The sequence below is a fragment of the Amphibalanus amphitrite genome, unplaced genomic scaffold, assembly GCF_019059575.1.
Source record: "Amphibalanus amphitrite isolate SeventyFive unplaced genomic scaffold, NRLGWU_Aamphi_draft 000196F_arrow, whole genome shotgun sequence".
In the NCBI taxonomy this organism is placed as follows: Eukaryota; Metazoa; Arthropoda; class Thecostraca; order Balanomorpha; family Balanidae; genus Amphibalanus; species Amphibalanus amphitrite.
Genome location: NW_024881691.1, coordinates 1 through 17,806, shown reverse-complemented (window position 1 = coordinate 17,806; position 17,806 = coordinate 1). Strand labels below are relative to the sequence as shown.

Below are 17,806 nucleotides of genomic sequence, written 5' to 3'. Positions count from 1 at the left end.
AGGAGCCTGTCAGCGGGCAGCGGTGGCCTGATCGGGGCCTGTGATGGTCTGTCGGGGGCTAGGTGGCCTGACTGAGACCAGGACGGCATGACCGGTGCCGTGGGAAATGCTGGGGCTGCGCGGCGCTTGTAAAGAGCCTGTGAGCAGCGGGCAGATGTGGCATGACCGGGGCCGGTGAGGGTCTGTCGGAGGTTACGTGGCCTGACTGAGACCTTGCTGGCATGACCGGTGCCGTGGGAAATGCTGGGGCTGCGCGGGGCTTGTAAAGAGCCTGTGAGCAGCGGGCAGCTGTGGCCTGATCGGGGCCGATGAGGGTCTGTCGGGGGTTATGTGGTCTGACTGAGACTAGAACGGCTGGCCTGGCGCCGTGGGAAACTGCTGAGGCTGTGCGGGGCTTGTAAAGAGCCTGCCAGCGGTGGCCTGATCGGGGCATGTGAGGGTCTGTCGGGGTTTAGGTGGTCCGACTGAGACCAGAACGGCTTGACCGGTGCCGTGGAAAACTGCTGGGGCTGCGCGGGGCTTGTAAGGAGCCTGTCAGCGGGCAGCGGTGGCCTGATCGGGGCCTGTGATGGTCTGTCGGGGGTTATGTGGTCTGACCGGGAACACGACTGCTTGACCGGAGCCGTGGAAGACTGCTAGAGCTGTGCGGGGCTTGTAAGGAGCCTGTCAGGAGAGGGCAGCTGTGGCCTGACCGGGGCGTGTGAGGGTCTGTCGGGGGTTATGTGGTCTGACCGGGACCACGACGGCTTGACCGGAGCCGTGGAAGACTGCTGAGGCTGCGCGGAGCTTGTAAGGAGCCTGCCAGGAGCGGGCAGCTGTGGCCTGACCGGGGCCTGTGAGGGTCTGTCGGGGGTTATGTGGCCTGACTGAGACCATGCTGGCATGACCGGTGCCGTGGGAAATGCTGGGGCTGGGCTTGTAAGGAGCCTGTCAGGAGCGGGCAGCTGTGGCCTGACCGGGGCCAGTGAGGGTCTGTCGGGGGTCAGGTGGTCTGACTGAGACCAGGACGACTTGACCGGAGCCGTGGGAGAACGCTGGAGCGTGCTGGGCTTGTAAGGAGCCTGTCAGTAGCTGGCAGGAGGGCGCCAGTGGCCCTTTCCGGGGACTACGAGTCGTTTGTCCTAATGGCTGCATCACTGCGAATATGTATGCATTTCCATGCGCACGCGCACCGAGCTTCTCGGGCCAGAGCAGAGATGGAGCTTCGTAAGTACACGTCTCGGCAGAATATTTGATGCAGGTTGCCATGGCCGCTTTTTTTCCCTCGTGACCCTGATCACTTGATAGGTAATTGTTGCGTACAAAGGGGGCGAATGCTCGCGTCTCTCTCTCTCTCTCTCTCTCTCTCTCTCTCTCTCTCTCTCTCTCTCTCTCTGTCTCTCTCTCTCTCTCTCTCTCTCTCTCTCTCTCGCTCTCTCTTTCTCCATATCTCTACTTCGGCAGGGACGTAAGAGAAGGAAACGGCCGGTGACCTCAGACGTATGTGGGGCCGAGGGTCATGTGTGTACGGGGACCGTGGCATTAGTGCGGCTGGCGGGTGCCGCGGCCGGTGGCCATGAATGGTGACACCAGACGAGTTGTCCTTCGGGGGTCACGATCGGTGTCATCAGGTATGTTGCGCAACTGAAGGTCACGCCCGGTGACGCCAGGTATGTGGTGCATCTCAAGGTCACGACCGGTGAATTAAGGTATGTGGGGCAACTGGAGGTCTGACCGGTGACTCTAGGCTGCGGGGCAGTCGGAGGTCGGGACCGGGCGACCTGGGAAGGTCAGCTGGAGGTCAATAATAGTGACCCCAGATGAACGGACGGCGCGCGGCCGGAGGTCATGACCTGTGACCTCGGGAGAGTAGCCGGCCGGTCATGGCACGGCAGGCGGTCACAAGGGGCGAGCGCGGGCGCGTGAAATGGCGGAAGGTCATGACGGTGACCTTAGGCAGGAGGTCGGCGGGCATGAAGCGGCGCCCCGGGTCATTAGTCGGACCGCAGGTGTGCGGAGCAGATAACCTCTGGTGACCTCAGGTGAGTAGGCAGCCGAGGTCATAAGTGGGATCTCAGGCGGGTGGCGCGGCAAAAGAGGCATTGGGTCGTTTCCTCCGGTTTGGCGGGTTTGGCGGTGTGGTTCTCTCGAGAGAACTCGTCAGCGGGGGATCGACCTTACATCAGCCAACTATGTGAACGTGATTACCGTGCAGACCGGACCGAGGACGTCAATAGCCACCTTAACGGCGGAGACGGTAAGGTATGTTGACGGATCGGGTAGGGACGCACGGCGAAGTGAGGGGAGAGAGGGGGAACAACGGGAGGGGGAGGGACGGCGGGAGGACGGCGCATGGCCGCGGGGAGGCAGGGGCGAGAGGGAAGCGGAGAGGGACATGCCAGGCGCCAGTCGACAGAGGGCAGCGAGCGTGGCAACACGTGCAGCAGTGATTTTTTTTTTTTTACCTTCTTCCATGGAATTCCTAGAACGCTATTTCGTTTTTCTCGTTAAAGGGGAGGGGCCGTTGTGAACCCGCAGGCGGTGTGGTTCTCTCGAGAGAACTCGTCAGCGGGGGATCCCTTACATCAGCCAACTATGTGAACGTGATTACCGTGCAGACCGGACCGAGGACGTCAATACACGGTTGGGGACCAGTTAGTAGGGTGCCGTGCAAAAGTCAGTTTGGACCCCGCTTGCACGTGCGCACGTGCAGGGTGGCGCTTCCAGATCTCGAGAACGGCTGGGCCGATTGTGCTCAAATTTGGCACATCGCTAGAGACCGGTTAGTAGGGTGCCGTGCACAAGTCAGCTGGAGGTACCCCCTCGAAATTTCGCACGTGCAAGGGTCACCCTCTCGCTCGCTCCGTTAGTCGCCCCAAAAGGCGTTATACTGGTGAATTGGCATGAAAGTGATGTCGCTCGGTTCAGAAAGAGCGAAAACGAATATCTACCAAATTTCACCGAAAAATATTCACCGGTTTTCAAGATATTAGACTTTTACTTTTGTTTACTTTTTGGGATCTCCGCTGTTCCTATAAGCGACGTCATTTGAAAGTGCGGCATTTGTTGCGCGCAAAGCAGCATATACCACCGCGTGCTACAAAACGTTTTAGTCAAACATTTAAAAATCGTTAGATATCTGCGCTGACGTCACACATTCAGAGGGGTATTCCTATGCATTAGCCCCTCTGAATCAAAATGCTGCAATTTTGAAATTCAATATTTCCGATTTAAGGCATTTCTCGATGTTGTGAGTGCCGAAACCGGTAATTGTGAGCCAGGGACCCCATTTTGGCTATCTCAACTCAAATCTAATGTTAAGGTGGGAGGGTCCCTTTAACCCACGCTGCGAGCTCGACACTTATTGAACAATAAACATAAGCGGGGCAGACTAAACGGCATGTCTTAACTCTCGAGGCTGCTCAGAAGCCTTTTATTTGATAAACGTTTTACCGTTAATCCAGCCTGGCGCACCTCCTTCGAGCCTCCCGGCAGGCTGATGTGAGCGGAAACGGGACGCCCACAGCCAGGCGCCACACCAGATGCTGAGCCTGTCCTCTACGCGGCTCTCGGGCAGACTCGGGCGTCTGTAAGGCAGAGGATCAGCTTTTCCCATATCAACGCAGAATCAACGTTTTCTTAGGCGACCTTTGCGACTCATCTGTCCCTTCTTCTGAATTGATCTGGCCGAAATGCGTCTCTCAGTTCGACTGACGTCGGGTGTGACCTCTGCCGACCTGCAGCTGCCAGCATTTGGTCCGGTGTCCGTTTTTACCGTCAGTCCGTCTCTCCGCCCGCCCGCCTGCCCCTGCCCCCTGTAGCCGGACCGGCAGCGGCTCGTCAGTGGGAGCTCCGTTGTTTGGCCTCGGCGGAGCGGCATGAGTCAGCAGGGCCGAGGGGCCGCGGCCCGCGGCCACGAGCGCCGTCCATAAACCCACGCATCCCCTGGGGAACCGTCTGCTGGATTAGCTGCAGGGTTTAGCGGGTCAGTAGTGTTTGCAGGATAACTAGGTATTTGTCGGTGGATACTTTTAGTTTAACAGTATTTGGACGTTGGGATCTACTGAGATCTACTGACAGAATATGAAGAGCGTCGGCGGACGGTGGAGCGGCCGACGGGCGATAAAGGGCGTCTCTGCTGCTACTCCTGCGGAGCTGCTGTGCCGTTCAGAGGCGACGGTGGATTTGCAGTAACGAGGCAACAGCTGACGTAAACTGTGGCTGGAGAAGGAATAACGCAGACCGGCTAGGCAGCACTCGTGCCTGCCTAGTTTCCTTCCTTTGGTAGCGTCATCTGTGGCAGCAACTGTACTTTTATCGCCGGCTTGTTTTATTCGTCGGATGCAGCATATGATCCCATCATTTCAAGAGGAAAGATGTCCCGTTGCGAAGGCGAATCTCTGGTAACGGGACATAATTGTGTGTAGGAAAATACCTACATGCATCTAACGACTGCGAGTCACTGTGACTCATTCAGCATTTTTTTACATATAAACAAGTAATGTGGTCTGGTTCCCACTGGTCGTCCCGGTCTCGCCGGACGTTCCTTTCTATATCGGGCGCGTCTCCGACCCTTGCGACGCGCCGTCCACGCCCTGTGGTGGCTCTGCTCCGGTATGGTCTGGTATCCGCTGCTGTGATGAGTCACAGTCTCTGTGCCGGCTCATGCCCGCTGCCATGTGCCACGGACCTGTCTGACTTGGGTGCACCGCGACTGCACCACCCAGTGAGTCGCCGAGTCGTTACTCAGTAAGTCCGGCGATGTCTGGGTTAGCAGGACGGCCGAGCGGCAGGAGAGGAGCTGTCGGCACGCCGCCTGGCGAGATTCACGGCCAAACTTCTCTCACAGACGGTTCGTGCTGCTTAAAGGCGGGATAATCGGGAGACCCGGTTCCGTCGCAGTGTAGGGAGGCCGCCTGACAGCGGCTCATCCTAATCTTCCTAGAGTCGACCTGCAAGTAGCCGGTGTCTGCAATTTCTGCATCACTGATGCAGCTGCCGTATTTCTGTAATCCTGATGAAACTTTCCACAATTCGTCTAAAAAATCAGTTAGCCATCAATGCTTGCAGCAGCACGGTCTACGTTCTCATGCCCTTGCACATTTCTGGACTGTTACCGTGTCTGACGCAAGCGTGCATTACGATTGGTACTCTGTGAAAGACGGCATGGCTAATTGGATAGGTATAGGTATCATTCTGTGTTGAATGTTTTAAAGGAAATAGTTCACTTTTTAACATGGGTTTTGAACTGGAATAGCAGTTCCGTAGCCTGGGCTGAGACGAGCATAAATCAGGAGCTTTTACAGCCCAACGATCACCCTAGGCAAAGATATTCTATTTCTCGTCCCGAAAAAGGTGTCTTGCATTGAGGATGTGTGCCTTGCATATATTCGCATCCAGTATGAAAAGAGCATGGGTACCAAAAATTATTCAGAAACTAGAGAAATTATCTACGAGAACTCTAGAGAAATTCTCGTACTGATCAATAAGGACATTCAGCAGCAGCAGATCGCCCAAATGCCGGTGGCCGCGATAATTTATCTAGTTTCTGAAGAATTTTCGGGACCCATGCTCTTTTCATACTGGATCGCCTGTGCCTTACAGAAACTGAAAAGTTCTTCCTATATCAAAATATAGAAAACAATATTTTGTTATAAATAGGTTTTATTTTCTTTGCTGATCATTTTGAACATAAAAAATCATAAATCCATTGCAAAAAAAATAATTTCGTGAAAGTGAACTATTTCCTTTAATCTCGATGTCATTCTTAGGTGTTGGTTTTTATCCGCTGGGACTGAGAGCGTGAGATGATGTTTTTCGTACTCCAGCGTAGAAGGATGGCTACCCTTCTACGCTGGAGTACGAAAAACATCATCTCACATAATCTCGATGTCCTTTTTCTGTGTGGTTATTACGGGAATAACTGGATGACACAAGTAGGGGAAAATGGTGCATTTACCGCTAGGTATATGTGGCATTGTTTGGCGACCGTTGGCCATCATAACGGCGTAATCTGTAGTAGGTACTTAACCGTGATTGAGTCTTATCGATATCACCAAATAACTAATAATGCTTTCATTGCTAATAGTCACTTATTTTAGCCATCCCAGGACCACCCACACATTCACGATCCAAGACAATTAATGAACATGGAATGCTCGGCTGAACAATTGGAAGAGGATGTCTCAGAGCGGGAGTTCTTCCACTGGCTACCGGCCAGTATTTCGGCTTGTTTGTCGGCTGCCCTTTAAACAAACCACCTGTTAACCGAGACCACGTCACCCGGGCTGAGAGCCTTGATGCGGTGAGGCTGTGGGCGTGGGTGATCAGGTGGACATGGGCCTTCCCAGGTTGTGGGTATGGTCTCTTCCAGATTTGGCGCGTGTCCAGGCTATGGATTTATCTCTATCCAAATGTTCAAGCTGTGAACCGAGTTGTGCTGAACGAAAATGGAAGTCTTCGGTTATGAAGCCACTATGGATAAGATGGTAGTTATTTATGTAAGGTTACTCCTAGTTGATTTATTGTATCAGCACACCGTTGTTAATTGTGAATTCCGACCAGACACGTCCAACCTTCAGTCGATGATAGCTGCAGTGGAATCCATATTCCCGTTTGGCAGCGGCGGGCAGCTGCTCTATTTACCAGCCACCCCGCTGAGGGTGCTCCGTAAAAGGCAGAGGTCGGAGCGGCGCAGTTGTTCGTCCCGCTGAGGGCGCTCCGTAAAGGGCAGGGGTCGGAGCGGCGCCACACCGAGCCGAGCGGCCGAATAACGGTGGCGCTCCATATACCGCGCGCAGGGAGATCGAGAGGCGGGCTCGGCGGGTCCATATGCCGCACAGAGGCTGACGCGGCTCTCCCGGTGACGGTGATATACCACACACCGCAGACGACACAGGTGCCTCCCGGCCGACCCGCGCGGAGTGACTTCTCCAGAGTAACTTCCGGTCTGGGTGACTTCTCCAGAGTAACTTCCGTTCTGGGTGACTTCTCCAGGGATCGGCAGGGAGACGAGAGAGCGATAGAGCGAGCGAGAGAGAGAGAGACAGAGAGAGAGAGAGAGAGAGAGAGAGAGAGAGAGGGAGAGAGAGAGAGAGAGAGAGAGAGGCGGGAGCCAGGCTGTTGTCGGGACCGTACCTTATGAGGAGCGGTGCCGGCGGCGCCCCGGATGACTCTCCGTTGCCCCGTTTGGTGTGGGCCGAGAGAGAAATGGACGTCCTCCGGGAGACGTGGGCGTAGCTGAAGAGGAAAAGGGAAGGTGTGCTGTTTATGGCCCTCACAATGCACCTGGAATAGTGGGCTGGTAGATGGTGTCGATGCATTGTGGGTGACTCTGCAGACCGTTTGTGTGATGCTGCTGATGAGAATTACACACAAACGACGGTGGTCGGTGAATGTTAATGAAAATGTGCATGTAATGAAGTATCACCTCTTACAAGGTCTCTGATTTGTTTGTTTTGTTCGGTTAGGCCCTTTCGGTCTGACAAGACCATTGCAGAGCCGGAAGGATGATAGGAATTAGGGGGAGACATTGGTCTGGGCAGGCACCCTAGTGAGCCCGCCGGGGCTGAGCCCGTCCAGAGGACAGGCCATCCAGCCCCAAGGCACTCACTGCACCCGGCTACGGGGTGCGCTCCCTCAGGAGCGGCGGTACCGCTCCAAGGGAGCAGCCCGCATGAGATAAAGTTGCCTGTCCAGCCCGGAGGGGGGTTGCGGCGTGGAGGAGAAGGATTTCAGTATCCTGAGCATAGAAGCACGGAACGGTGTGAAGGTCTCTGAACTGGCCATCAGAGGTTTGATGCGATTATCGCGGAGTCGAGGTTTCCGAGCGCCGAGACCGTCACATTCTGTCCCTAGATGTCGCTAGTGGTAGACGCCTGAAGTTATGCTGCGCCGCTCGACACGCGTAGTTTGTATTTCTGTTCCTAGGTGGCAGCAGGGGTAGGCGCCTGAAACTATGCTGCGCCGCTTGACACGCCTAGTTCGTATTTCTGTCCCTAGGTGGCAGCAGGGGTAGGCGCCTGAAAGTATGCTGCGCCGCTCGACACGCCTAGTTCGTATTTCTGTCCCTAGGTGGCAGCAGGGGTATGCGCCTGAAGTTATACTGTACCGCAAGGCTGACATATCGGCCCCTGTTGCCATTACTGCCGAGAGGATTCACCGTAGCTGTCATTTATGGAGCGAGCTGTCCTACTGAGCCTTTTTATTAGCGCACCGACATTTTGCCGCCCCGACATCTACTCTAGCTGGGATAATCAGCTGATGACTGCCGGTCTGAGTGTCCGTCTCCGTCGAATTCCGTCGGACATCAGCACCGCTGACACCCGGCTGAGCCGTCCGCCGTATCTGCCCGACCAGACGCGGAAGAGCCGCCACTCTGCCTCGTTTGGCGGCCGTCTCCCGGTGTTCAGGTCGATATAGAGGCGAGACATTTCCCGTGGGGCAGTCCCCGCCGACCGACCTCGTCCCGGAGACGGGCTATGGCCGGTCGCTCCGCGGGCGCCACGGCAGCCTAGTTCACAGGCGCCACATGGCGCTGTCGCTTTAAAGCGGTCCCGCTTCGGCTATTTCGTCGTGCTATCTCGTTCTTCATTCTCTCTCTCTCTCTCTCTCTCTCTCTCTCTCTCTCTCTCACTCTCTCTCTCTCTCTCTCTCTCTCTCTCTCTCTTCTCTCTCTCTCTTCCTCTCCTTTCCCTCTCCCTCTCTCTCTCTCAAACTTCTATCGCGCCGTTGTTGGTCAGTTCTAGCCGCTTAGCCGCTTTGATTTCTCTCGTACATACGGCTCGTCTCCTGACTATGTATAGTGGATATATACCTTCGGTGTTCGGTTCGGTGCAGACTGCGGACAGCCAAATTTCGTTGCAGTCTCAGACACTGGGAGTTGGCCTCTGTCTGCACTCTGGGCCAGCCCGTGAACCGATCGATAGTGGGTCTGGGCCGGAGCCAGCCCCGGCCGTCTGGCCATGCCCGGTCCTCCGGAGACCGGTAGGCCACTGCCAGCCCGGCACGGTGGTAAATGGTCGAGTCGAGTGGGGAGGCACTCAGCAACTGGTTGGCACTTATCATCGTTTGGGTTTTGGCTGTTAGGCCTTTTTACCGTATGTCAGCAGAAAAAATAGGCGAGAATGAATGTGAATTGAGCTGCGTCAGTTGTGTTTGATTGTTGGGAAGACGTTGGACATCAGTTATTCACGACTATTCACTGCTCGTTGACCGTAGTGTGCCCTCCATCCGTCCCCGGCATTGTCAGACCCGATTGTCTGTGTATACAGCCGGTCTGCACAGCCCGCGGTCGTGTATTCCGTAGTCACATCCGTGTCGTGTCGAGAGGCGTTTCCTGTCTGCGGCAGCTGCGGTGACTGTACCGGCGATGAGCGGCAGATGGAAGTCACTGTTTAGGAGATCACGGGTGAAGTTGCCCGCTGACGAGTGTCGCTCGGCGGGCTTGGCGCCAGGACCACCGTGTGCCGCTGTGTGCCATCAGGGGGACAGCTCCCTGTTATCACCACTGCTCTATAAGGCGTACCGCCTCGTCCCGAGGGCCGGACGGTGCCCTCAGTTGATACTCAGTGCAGCGCTATCGGCCGGCCAGGCCTGCGTTTCGTCTCTGACTGCGGAGCGGTCCGGGCAGCGCCGCCGCTTTATCTCCGGTCAGACGCGGCTACCGCGCCGAGCACTCAGCCGCATTGGTTTCACACAGGCGGCCACTTAGCTGATTGATGTGTTCAGCTCCGTGGGAGGTGAGAGAGGAGCGCCAGATGCCGAGGGACAGGGCCGGCGGCGGCGGCAGTGACAGAGACCCAGAGCGGCAGTGACAGAGACCCAGAGCGGCAGCGACAGAGACCCAGAGCGGCAGTGACAGAGACCCAGAGCGGCAGTGACAGAGACCCAGAGCGGCAGTGACAGAGACCCAGAGCGGCAGCGACAGAGACCCAGAGTGGCAGTGACAGAGACCCAGAGCGGCAGTGACAGAGGCCCAGAGCGGCAGTGACAGAGACCCAGAGCGGCAGTGACAGAGACCCAGAGCGGCAGTGACAGAGACCCAGAGCGGCAGCGACAGAGACCCAGAGTGGCAGTGACAGAGACCCAGAGCGGCAGTGACAGAGGCCCAGAGCGGCAGTGACAGAGACCCAGAGCGGCAGTGACAGAGTCCCAGAGCGGCAGAGTGGTCAGCGATCGAGGCCTGCATGCATATGGATGACCGTTTCAATGTATGCATGAACAGTGGCGGACTGTCGGCGGCCGGGCAGAGGATTGCTATTTTGAACCGAGTTCGGCGCTCGCCCAAACCATGTAGACTATGCTAATTGGCTGCCGTTCTGTTCAGAAATGGCTTCTGGCATTTGACGAGCTGGCTAATGGCCTGCCACTGTTACCCTTTCCGCTGACTGGTTCCGCTCCCAGTCAAGCAGAGCGTTGGCTAAATTTGAGCCGCCACTCCGACCCCTTTCATCCTATCGCCCCCTCATTCAGGCTGAATGCTTGATGCATCGCCCTCTTCAGACGTGTCCCGTCAGCAGTTACGTATACTTCGATAGCCGTTGAGAGCTGACGGACGGTTCCACTGCAGTTCCCTCCGCGGGGTCTGGACTGCTGGTCTCGTCCCCGGGGCCGGGTGACCTCTGACCCCGTCGGCGCCGGCGGCGGTGTGATCAGCTGCCGCTCGCCGCAATCGATGGAGGCTGCCCCCCCCCCCCCTCCTCTCCGACGTCTGAGCCGCGGGCTGTCGGGCCGAATGGACCGTGGACGGACAAACCGGTCCGCTCCTTTGTCGTGGAGAGCTGGGCTGAAATTTTAACTGGCTTCTCCGTCAACTGAGAGCAGTTTTGAAGCTTATTTGCCATCGAAGCAGTTGTGTCGTCCCACTTAGATTCATCGTGGAGTGTTTCAGGGGAGTGCCACGCCCGACGTCCATTGGAAAGACGGTGGCCTCTTGAGACCCTTGTAACGCATTATTATGACAGCTTGGTCCTCCGTCCCCCGTTTGATTGCCGGTTGTTTTTCCCTCATGGCATGGCTCACTCCCATCCCTGAGGGGGCTCGTCTGCCCCGGCTCCCTAGGGGCCGTCGGTGTCGGTCTCGCCCGTCGGCTCCCTGCCGGTCCCGGGCTCGGGGATCGATCAGCGCGTGGGAGCGCGTGGCGGCCGCGCGGCGCCGCCGCGTCGGCGCGCTGTCTGCTGTCCGAGCCGGGCTGGGCCGCGCGGCGCAGCGGTACAGTCCCGCCGTGTGCGCCGGCCGGGACGGCAGGACGGTCGGGTGGGTGGCGCAGAGCGGTGAGGAGGTGCGCGGGCTGCTGAGAGGGGAGCCGGGCCGCGTGGTCGGTGACGCGCTAGTGTGGGCAGTGCACAGCTGCAGAGCGCGGTGAGCAAGTGCTAGGGTGAGTCGGCTGCAGCGGCACGTGCAGTGTGCTGTGTATCGGTCTGCATCGTGTCCCGGTGTTTGGTGCATCAACTGCTACTGTACTTACCCCGACCTGCAGTCGGTGTGTGTGGATCGGTCACCGGTGTTTGTGTGGAACAGTCTCCGGTGTTTGTGGACCGGCCGGTGACGGGCGCGGGCGGCTCGGAGCGGGCACTTGAGAGTCGCACCGGCCGGCGGGAGGCCGGCCAGCCGCCGGTGGTGGACCGTGACGCTGCCGGCGCCAGTCGTAACGCCATCTCGTGACGGCCGACCGTGACCCCGAGCCGTCACGGACGCGGCAGCCGGCTGAGTACGCGCCAGGCCCGTGACGGGAGCGGGCGGCGGTGCCAGGGTCCGGCCCGGTGCCAGGGCGCCCCGGTCGGCGGTCCGGCGGTCAGTCGGCAGTGTGCGCGGCCGTGACACGGGCGGCTCTGACTCACGGCGGCAGCTCCGTGCGGCGGCCCGGCCGGCGGCGTGTCGTGCACGCCGGCGTCAGTAGCGGTCTGAGCGGCAGGTGGGGAGGTGCGCGCCAAGGCGCTGCTCGGCTGTGGTCACGGGTCTGGCGGTCAGCTGCGGTGGTGGTCTGCCGCTGGTCCACCGGTCCCTGTCGGCGGTCCATTGGTCCCTGTCGGTGGTCCATTGGTCCCTGTCGGCGGTCCGCCCGGCGCCGGACCGGCGGCCCCGATCGATCGGCAGTGCCGGCCGCGCGCGCTGCCATCCCGGCGCGGCGGACACGCCTGAGACGCGGCGGCGGCGCCGGCTGTGTCCCCGCAGTGTCCCCAGTGTACGGGACGTCTGTGAGTGTGCTGAGGGCGTGTCTCAGTGCCGTACCGCGGTGGGTCGGCGCCCAGCTGAGGACCAGATGCGCCGCCGCCGAGTACCGAGTGACGTCTCCGCTGAGTGATCCGCTGAGCTCACGGTGAGTGATCCGTCTGTAGCGCTCGCTGTGGGTCTTCTCACCTGTACCGCCGCAGCTGAGAGGGCCGTGCACACCGGGCGCGGTCAGCTGGGCTCGGTACGGCCCGGCGTGGCGCGCGGCGGCCGGTCGGACCGTATGGCCGGGATCGATCGCCGGTAAGCGGTGCGGCGCCGGCGGCGGTTCGCCGGTGGTCAGGAGGCGCAGCTGTGCTCAGTGCCGGTGGCCAGCTGTCCCTTTGGCCGCCGCCGAGACAGGCTGTGTGAGCAGACTGTGGGTGATTCATTAGCCGGCTACAGTCATCTGCGGTGAATGGCGCCCGCCTGCCGCGGTCAGAGGTGCCGTGTCCGTCCATGCGTCTATCGGTGTTTGCCTCTCCCTGGAATGATGACGCCATCAGGTGCTATCGCCAGGCTATGACGCTGCTGCAAATTGGCCCAAACGCCCCGCTATGTGATAGGGAGGAAGTGATTGTCTGATTTCCGCATGGTCTGGAGTGGAACTGGGAAAACGATTTTCCTGGTGGGAGGTTCCCACGGCACCATCGGCGCCGGCCATCTATAACCGTTTCACCGTTTGTCTCTATCGCCGGCCGTCGGTATATCAGCGTTAAACGCAGCCTGCTCGGCCGGGCGGAGCGGCTGTCCCGGCTGTCCCAGCCGCTGATGGAGCGTTTAACCGGTCTGGGTTTACACAATGTTTCACCGTGATGGCTGGATGCTGGCAGTGCTGCCGACTGCGTCCTCTGGTGCTCGTCCGTTGTCGCTGTGAGACAGTGCTGGCTCCCTCTCCGCACGTGCGAATACAGACTGTACGAGGCGCCGGTACAGCGCCGCTAATCGTCCGTGAGAGGGCCAGAGACCAAACAGAGCCACTCGGCGTTAATTTTAGCCGTCCGGGGACTCGGCGGGCGGCGAGTGCGCCCAGGCACGTGCTGTCACCGGGCGTTTTGTGGCTGCGCCCGCCCCGCCCCCGAGCCAGTCCGCTGCCAAGAATGTGTGCGCCATCGGCACAGGGGGCTGTTCTTCAGGGGCGCCGCGGAGACGGGCCGTCATTGACCAAAGCTCTCCGCAGGACTGTCATTAGCCGTCACTCAGTGTTTGGCCGAGTTTGTGTCCGCTGTCAGCCTGGCTGTCTTGACAGTGACATGGTCTAAGGACGAGCCTGTGACCTTTGTGGAGGGCCGACCGAGCTGGCGCAGTGATGGCGAGCTGTCTCCAAATTGGGAGCTCTCCAAGCCGAGGAGACCGCGCGCTTTGGCCGACAGGCATGTCCGGAGGTGGTCCGCCGCTCCCCGTCTGACCGGGTCGCCGTGTCAGCCGGCGCCCTCCGTTCTCTCCGGCGCCGGGCCCGTCCGACCGACCGGTCCCCAGTCGCCGCACATGGCCGCCGGCCGCCGCCGATACCAGTATTGGTCCTGGTGATGGGAGGCCTGTCACTGTGCAGGGATGCTCGGCGTCCACAGAGGACCGATCCGCGCGCGCCTTACCCTCCCTCGTGGACGGATGATGATTGTGTTTTGCCGACGAGTCGGCTCGCGCTTGGGCTTGGTCACTCTCTCTCTCTCTCTCTCTCTCTCTCTCTCTCTCTCTCTCTCTCTCTCTCTCTCTCTCCTCTCTTTTTCTCTCTCTCTCTCTCGCTCTCTCTCCCTCTCTATCTTTTTCTCCCTCTCCCCCCACTCACCCTTTCTCCAGGAAAGAAGTCTCACGCCCCGCCCGTCCTGTGCCGTGACCGAGCGATCTCCCCGGCGAACCGGACGGCTGCTCCAGCCGCCCCAGCTGATATGATAGCAGGCCGTTTTTGCTCCGCCGCTGCGGTGCGATAATCCTCAACGGCTGATGACGGGCGATTCCCGTCATTATACTCTGATGGAAAAGCTGTCCGACGGTGCCGAGTCATGGTGTTTGCATGGGGCTGGAATTGGGCCTTGCCGTCTCATCTCACCTATTTTGTCGACTCGTCTCGTCGCGATGAGTGGGGGAGGGGAGGCAAGTCACCAATGTATTGCGCACCTTCGTCCTGCTGTCTGTGCTGTTGTTTACTTGCATGCTTACGTAATTTAGTATCTGGGTCGCTGCCTTCAATTCCTCCTCCGTCTCCATTCCTCTGCAGCGTCAGTTAGGTACTTACTCCGCTCTGTCGGTCCTGTGACCTCTGTCTGACCGGTCAGCCTGTGTCCATCTACCATGTGCCGTTCTCACCTCGACTCTCAGCTCGGCACCGGTACCCGCCGATCGTCTCCGCCATTAGTCCCGATTGTGGGACCGCTACTGAGCGGCTGTGTGACTGTCGTGAGACCGTGTGGGACCGCCGTTTATCGTCTGTGTGTGTTACAGACCGTTCGGAGCTGCTCTGCTGTGTGACTGTCTATGTGATCGTCTGTTTGACCGCCGTGTGTCTGTTCCAGTCGGTTCGGAGCGGCGCCGGCGGCGGGCAGACCGCGCCTCTCGCCGAGCCGCCATCCTCCGCCGGATCGCGGAGCTGGAGCGCACCCAGTGAGTACCTACTGAGTAGCCCTTTACACGCCATTGGGGAGCTTTGAGTGGGTTACAGGCTGGGGCGGGAAGTCATCGGATCGCGGAGCTGGAGCGTACCCAGTGAGTAGCTCGGGGCGGCATCGGGGAGCTTTAGGATAGTAACCAGCTCTGGCGAGGGTTGGGTCACATTAGTTCGTGATTGTATGTTAATTGTTGCCACTGCCTGCCTTCTTTAAGCTTTGTCGTTTGTAAACTTGTGATAATCGCCGGGTCACAGCAGGGTCACGACTGCAGCCCTGACGTGACGCTGTTTTAGGCCGCAGACTCCGCCCACCGCCCTCGCCTCACGAGTTAGCCTGTCCGCCCCTCGGGTCAGCTCGATTAGAGACCTTTCGTGAAGGGCTGTCCCGGTGCCTCGGTCACAGTCTGATAGCGTTGACCGTGCTCGCCCCGGTCAGTTTCGCTCCGACCGTGTCCGTGAGACGTTCACTGTGAGCTGCTCTCTCATTCTGTGACGGATTGAGCCGTGACGGGTGTTACCTGTCCGGTGAAACTGACCAGACGACTCGTGACGTTGGGGTCAGGACTTGTGAGGGACGTGCCGCGCCCGGCTGGGGCGAGACGTGGCCTTGGGTCATCCGACATCGTCCATGTGCTTACCATGTTTGTGTGAGAATGTGACACTGAATGCGACGAGATCTAACGCTCTACATTATGCAGCGCCGGGTAGCATTGTCGGAAACGGTCGGAGGGTGCTCTATATAAGGCTTGCGCAATCACAGATTCACAGCTACAAATCGCCCCTGAATTCCGTGGGGCTAATCCCTCGGACGATCGCACATGGCGCCTGAATCGTTAGCATAAGCTGCTTGTAGCGGCTCCCTGGCCGCGCGGGTCAGCCCGGTACCGTCTGCCGTGCGGGGCTCCGCGGTCCGGCAGTCCCCTCCCGAGCGCAGAGTGTCACTGAGCTGTGCGCTGTTCCAGGCAGACCCAGGCGCGGCCCGCAGTGAACGAGGACGAGGAGAAACGCTGGCTCTACAGTCAGATAGAGGCGCTGCAGAGGCGGCTGCAGCACCTGGAACACGGACCGGTAGGTACCCGCGCCGAGCGGCGGCGGACGAGTTGCCACCGGCGTACACCGGCCGCTAAACTTGATAGTCTGTCTGATTGATGGCTGCCAATCCATTAGTGCACGGATAATGACACGGAGTTTATACTTAGCCAGCCGGTAATGATCCTGTTCACAAATGAGCCGGTGGTTCTGCCAGCAGTTTTATAGCTTATTACGATCCGAACGGCCTCTGATGGAATCATTACTCCATTATAATCGCGAGTGGTCCGTCCGAATCACCGTGGTAAGGGACAGGATGTAATTAGATAGTTTACGGTGAGCCGGCGCACGCTACACGTGAATTGTGTTCGTGACATGTCACAAGCTCGCGTTCAAGTCACACGGTCGCCCATACACGCCCACAGTCCACGCCGCTCACCCTCTCCTCCCCTCCCCCTCCCCCTGATGCACGCGCTGCGCACGCCCGTCACGTGAAAGCTCGGCTTTTTTCGTGGCCTGACGCGGGCTTTCCATTATGCGGTGTAATCAGCGGCTTTAATCGCCGGGCCTCTCTCGGCCGACGGACGGCCCGCGAGGCGACCTGTGACCTTGCATTGTGGCGCTCTGAGGGACACGGCGGTGCCATTGTGACGTCGTTTCCGGCGGTGCCCGGCACGGAGCAGTGTGATAGGTGCCGGTTCTGTCGCCAGTTCTGTCGCTGTCTCTGACTCCTCGATTCTTTGTCACGTCCGCAGTCACCGGCTGACGCTGCCTCGGCCTGCGCTGCTCCGCCGACCGCCGGTACAGACTCCGTCTCCTGCACCGCCCCGGCCGCCGGCAGCGACCCGCTATGTCCCGCGGCGCCGCCGCAGGAGACGACGGCTGACATCGGCCCCGAGCTCAGCCGACTGAGACGCGAAATGGACGACATGGTGAGAGCCGGGCCGGGGCTGTGGGGGATGGAAACTCACCCAGGGTAGGTGGGCTGGGGACTTCACTGGTTAGTCGCGGGTCTGACCGGGGACAGCGGGGGCATGACATGGTGATGGGTCACCCCATACCATTGATGAGTGTCTGGCTGGGGCTTTAGTGGTAGGTCACGGGTCACTGTGGACCCGGACCACCGCGCCGGCTAAACTGAGCGCTGCGGTCGGTGTTGGCGGTCCATCAGCCGAGCAAACACCTGTCGACCGCCGCCGCTCCGGTCCCGGACTAATGACAAGTGTACACACTGTGTGGTCCGACCACTAGTTAATGTCCTCACTGTGACCCGACCCGACCACCAGTTAATGCCCACTCCACTGACTGGAATTGGGCCCCCCTATTGTGTGTCCACACTCCACACTAAGAGCAGGACTGTGCTGGCGTAAAGTGAAGCGGCTCCGTTATTGTCGACTGTTTTGCTCTAGCTCGCTCTATCTCTCGGCGTGCTCTGGCCCACTCTATCTTTCCTGTCGTATTGTTCAGCTATACCCCCTCCCCAGCTCCGTCCGCAGCACTGTCGCCGCCGCTGCTCAGTGTTTGTGCCCAGGTCTGTCAGTGGGGAGGGGGGGGGGGGACGTTTGCGGTCGGCGGTTGCCATTGTGCAGAGGATGCGTTGAACCCGGCGGTTTGTCGGTCTGTGGCGAGGTTGGAGGTTGAACGGTGGCGGCTGGTAGACTGAAATGGCAGCAGTTTAAACACCGCAGCTGATGAAATGTTTTATTAGCGCTCCGCAAACGATAGGCGTGTCTGTAATTAGATACGCGCCGCTTATGAAACGGAATGCTGCCTTTTATTCATGTCCGTTTTTCGTCACTGCTTTCTTATGGTACTACTTGCAAGGCGGCATTATGCATTCGTAGAAGCCAGTGCTTTGTATCAAGGAAAGGGGCTGGTGATGTCTTTCGTCTAAGTTTTTAATGACTTCTCTTATTACATTGTTCCATCATTCTTTGTAGAAACAGCAACTGGTGTTCCGGCTTTTTACGTGGTAGCTATTTT

At 58.8% G+C, this 17,806-nt stretch overlaps 1 long non-coding RNA gene across 1 annotated transcript; it reads left to right on the top strand.

The window, feature by feature from the left end:
• Positions 1-12,186: 12,186 nt before the first annotated feature.
• Positions 12,187-16,743, top strand: LOC122384682. Its single transcript, XR_006257079.1, has 4 exons — positions 12,187-12,298; positions 14,703-14,790; positions 15,757-15,862; positions 16,579-16,743. It is a non-coding gene; the product is annotated as an uncharacterized LOC122384682 (long non-coding RNA).
• The last annotated feature ends 1,063 nt before the right edge of the window (positions 16,744-17,806 follow it).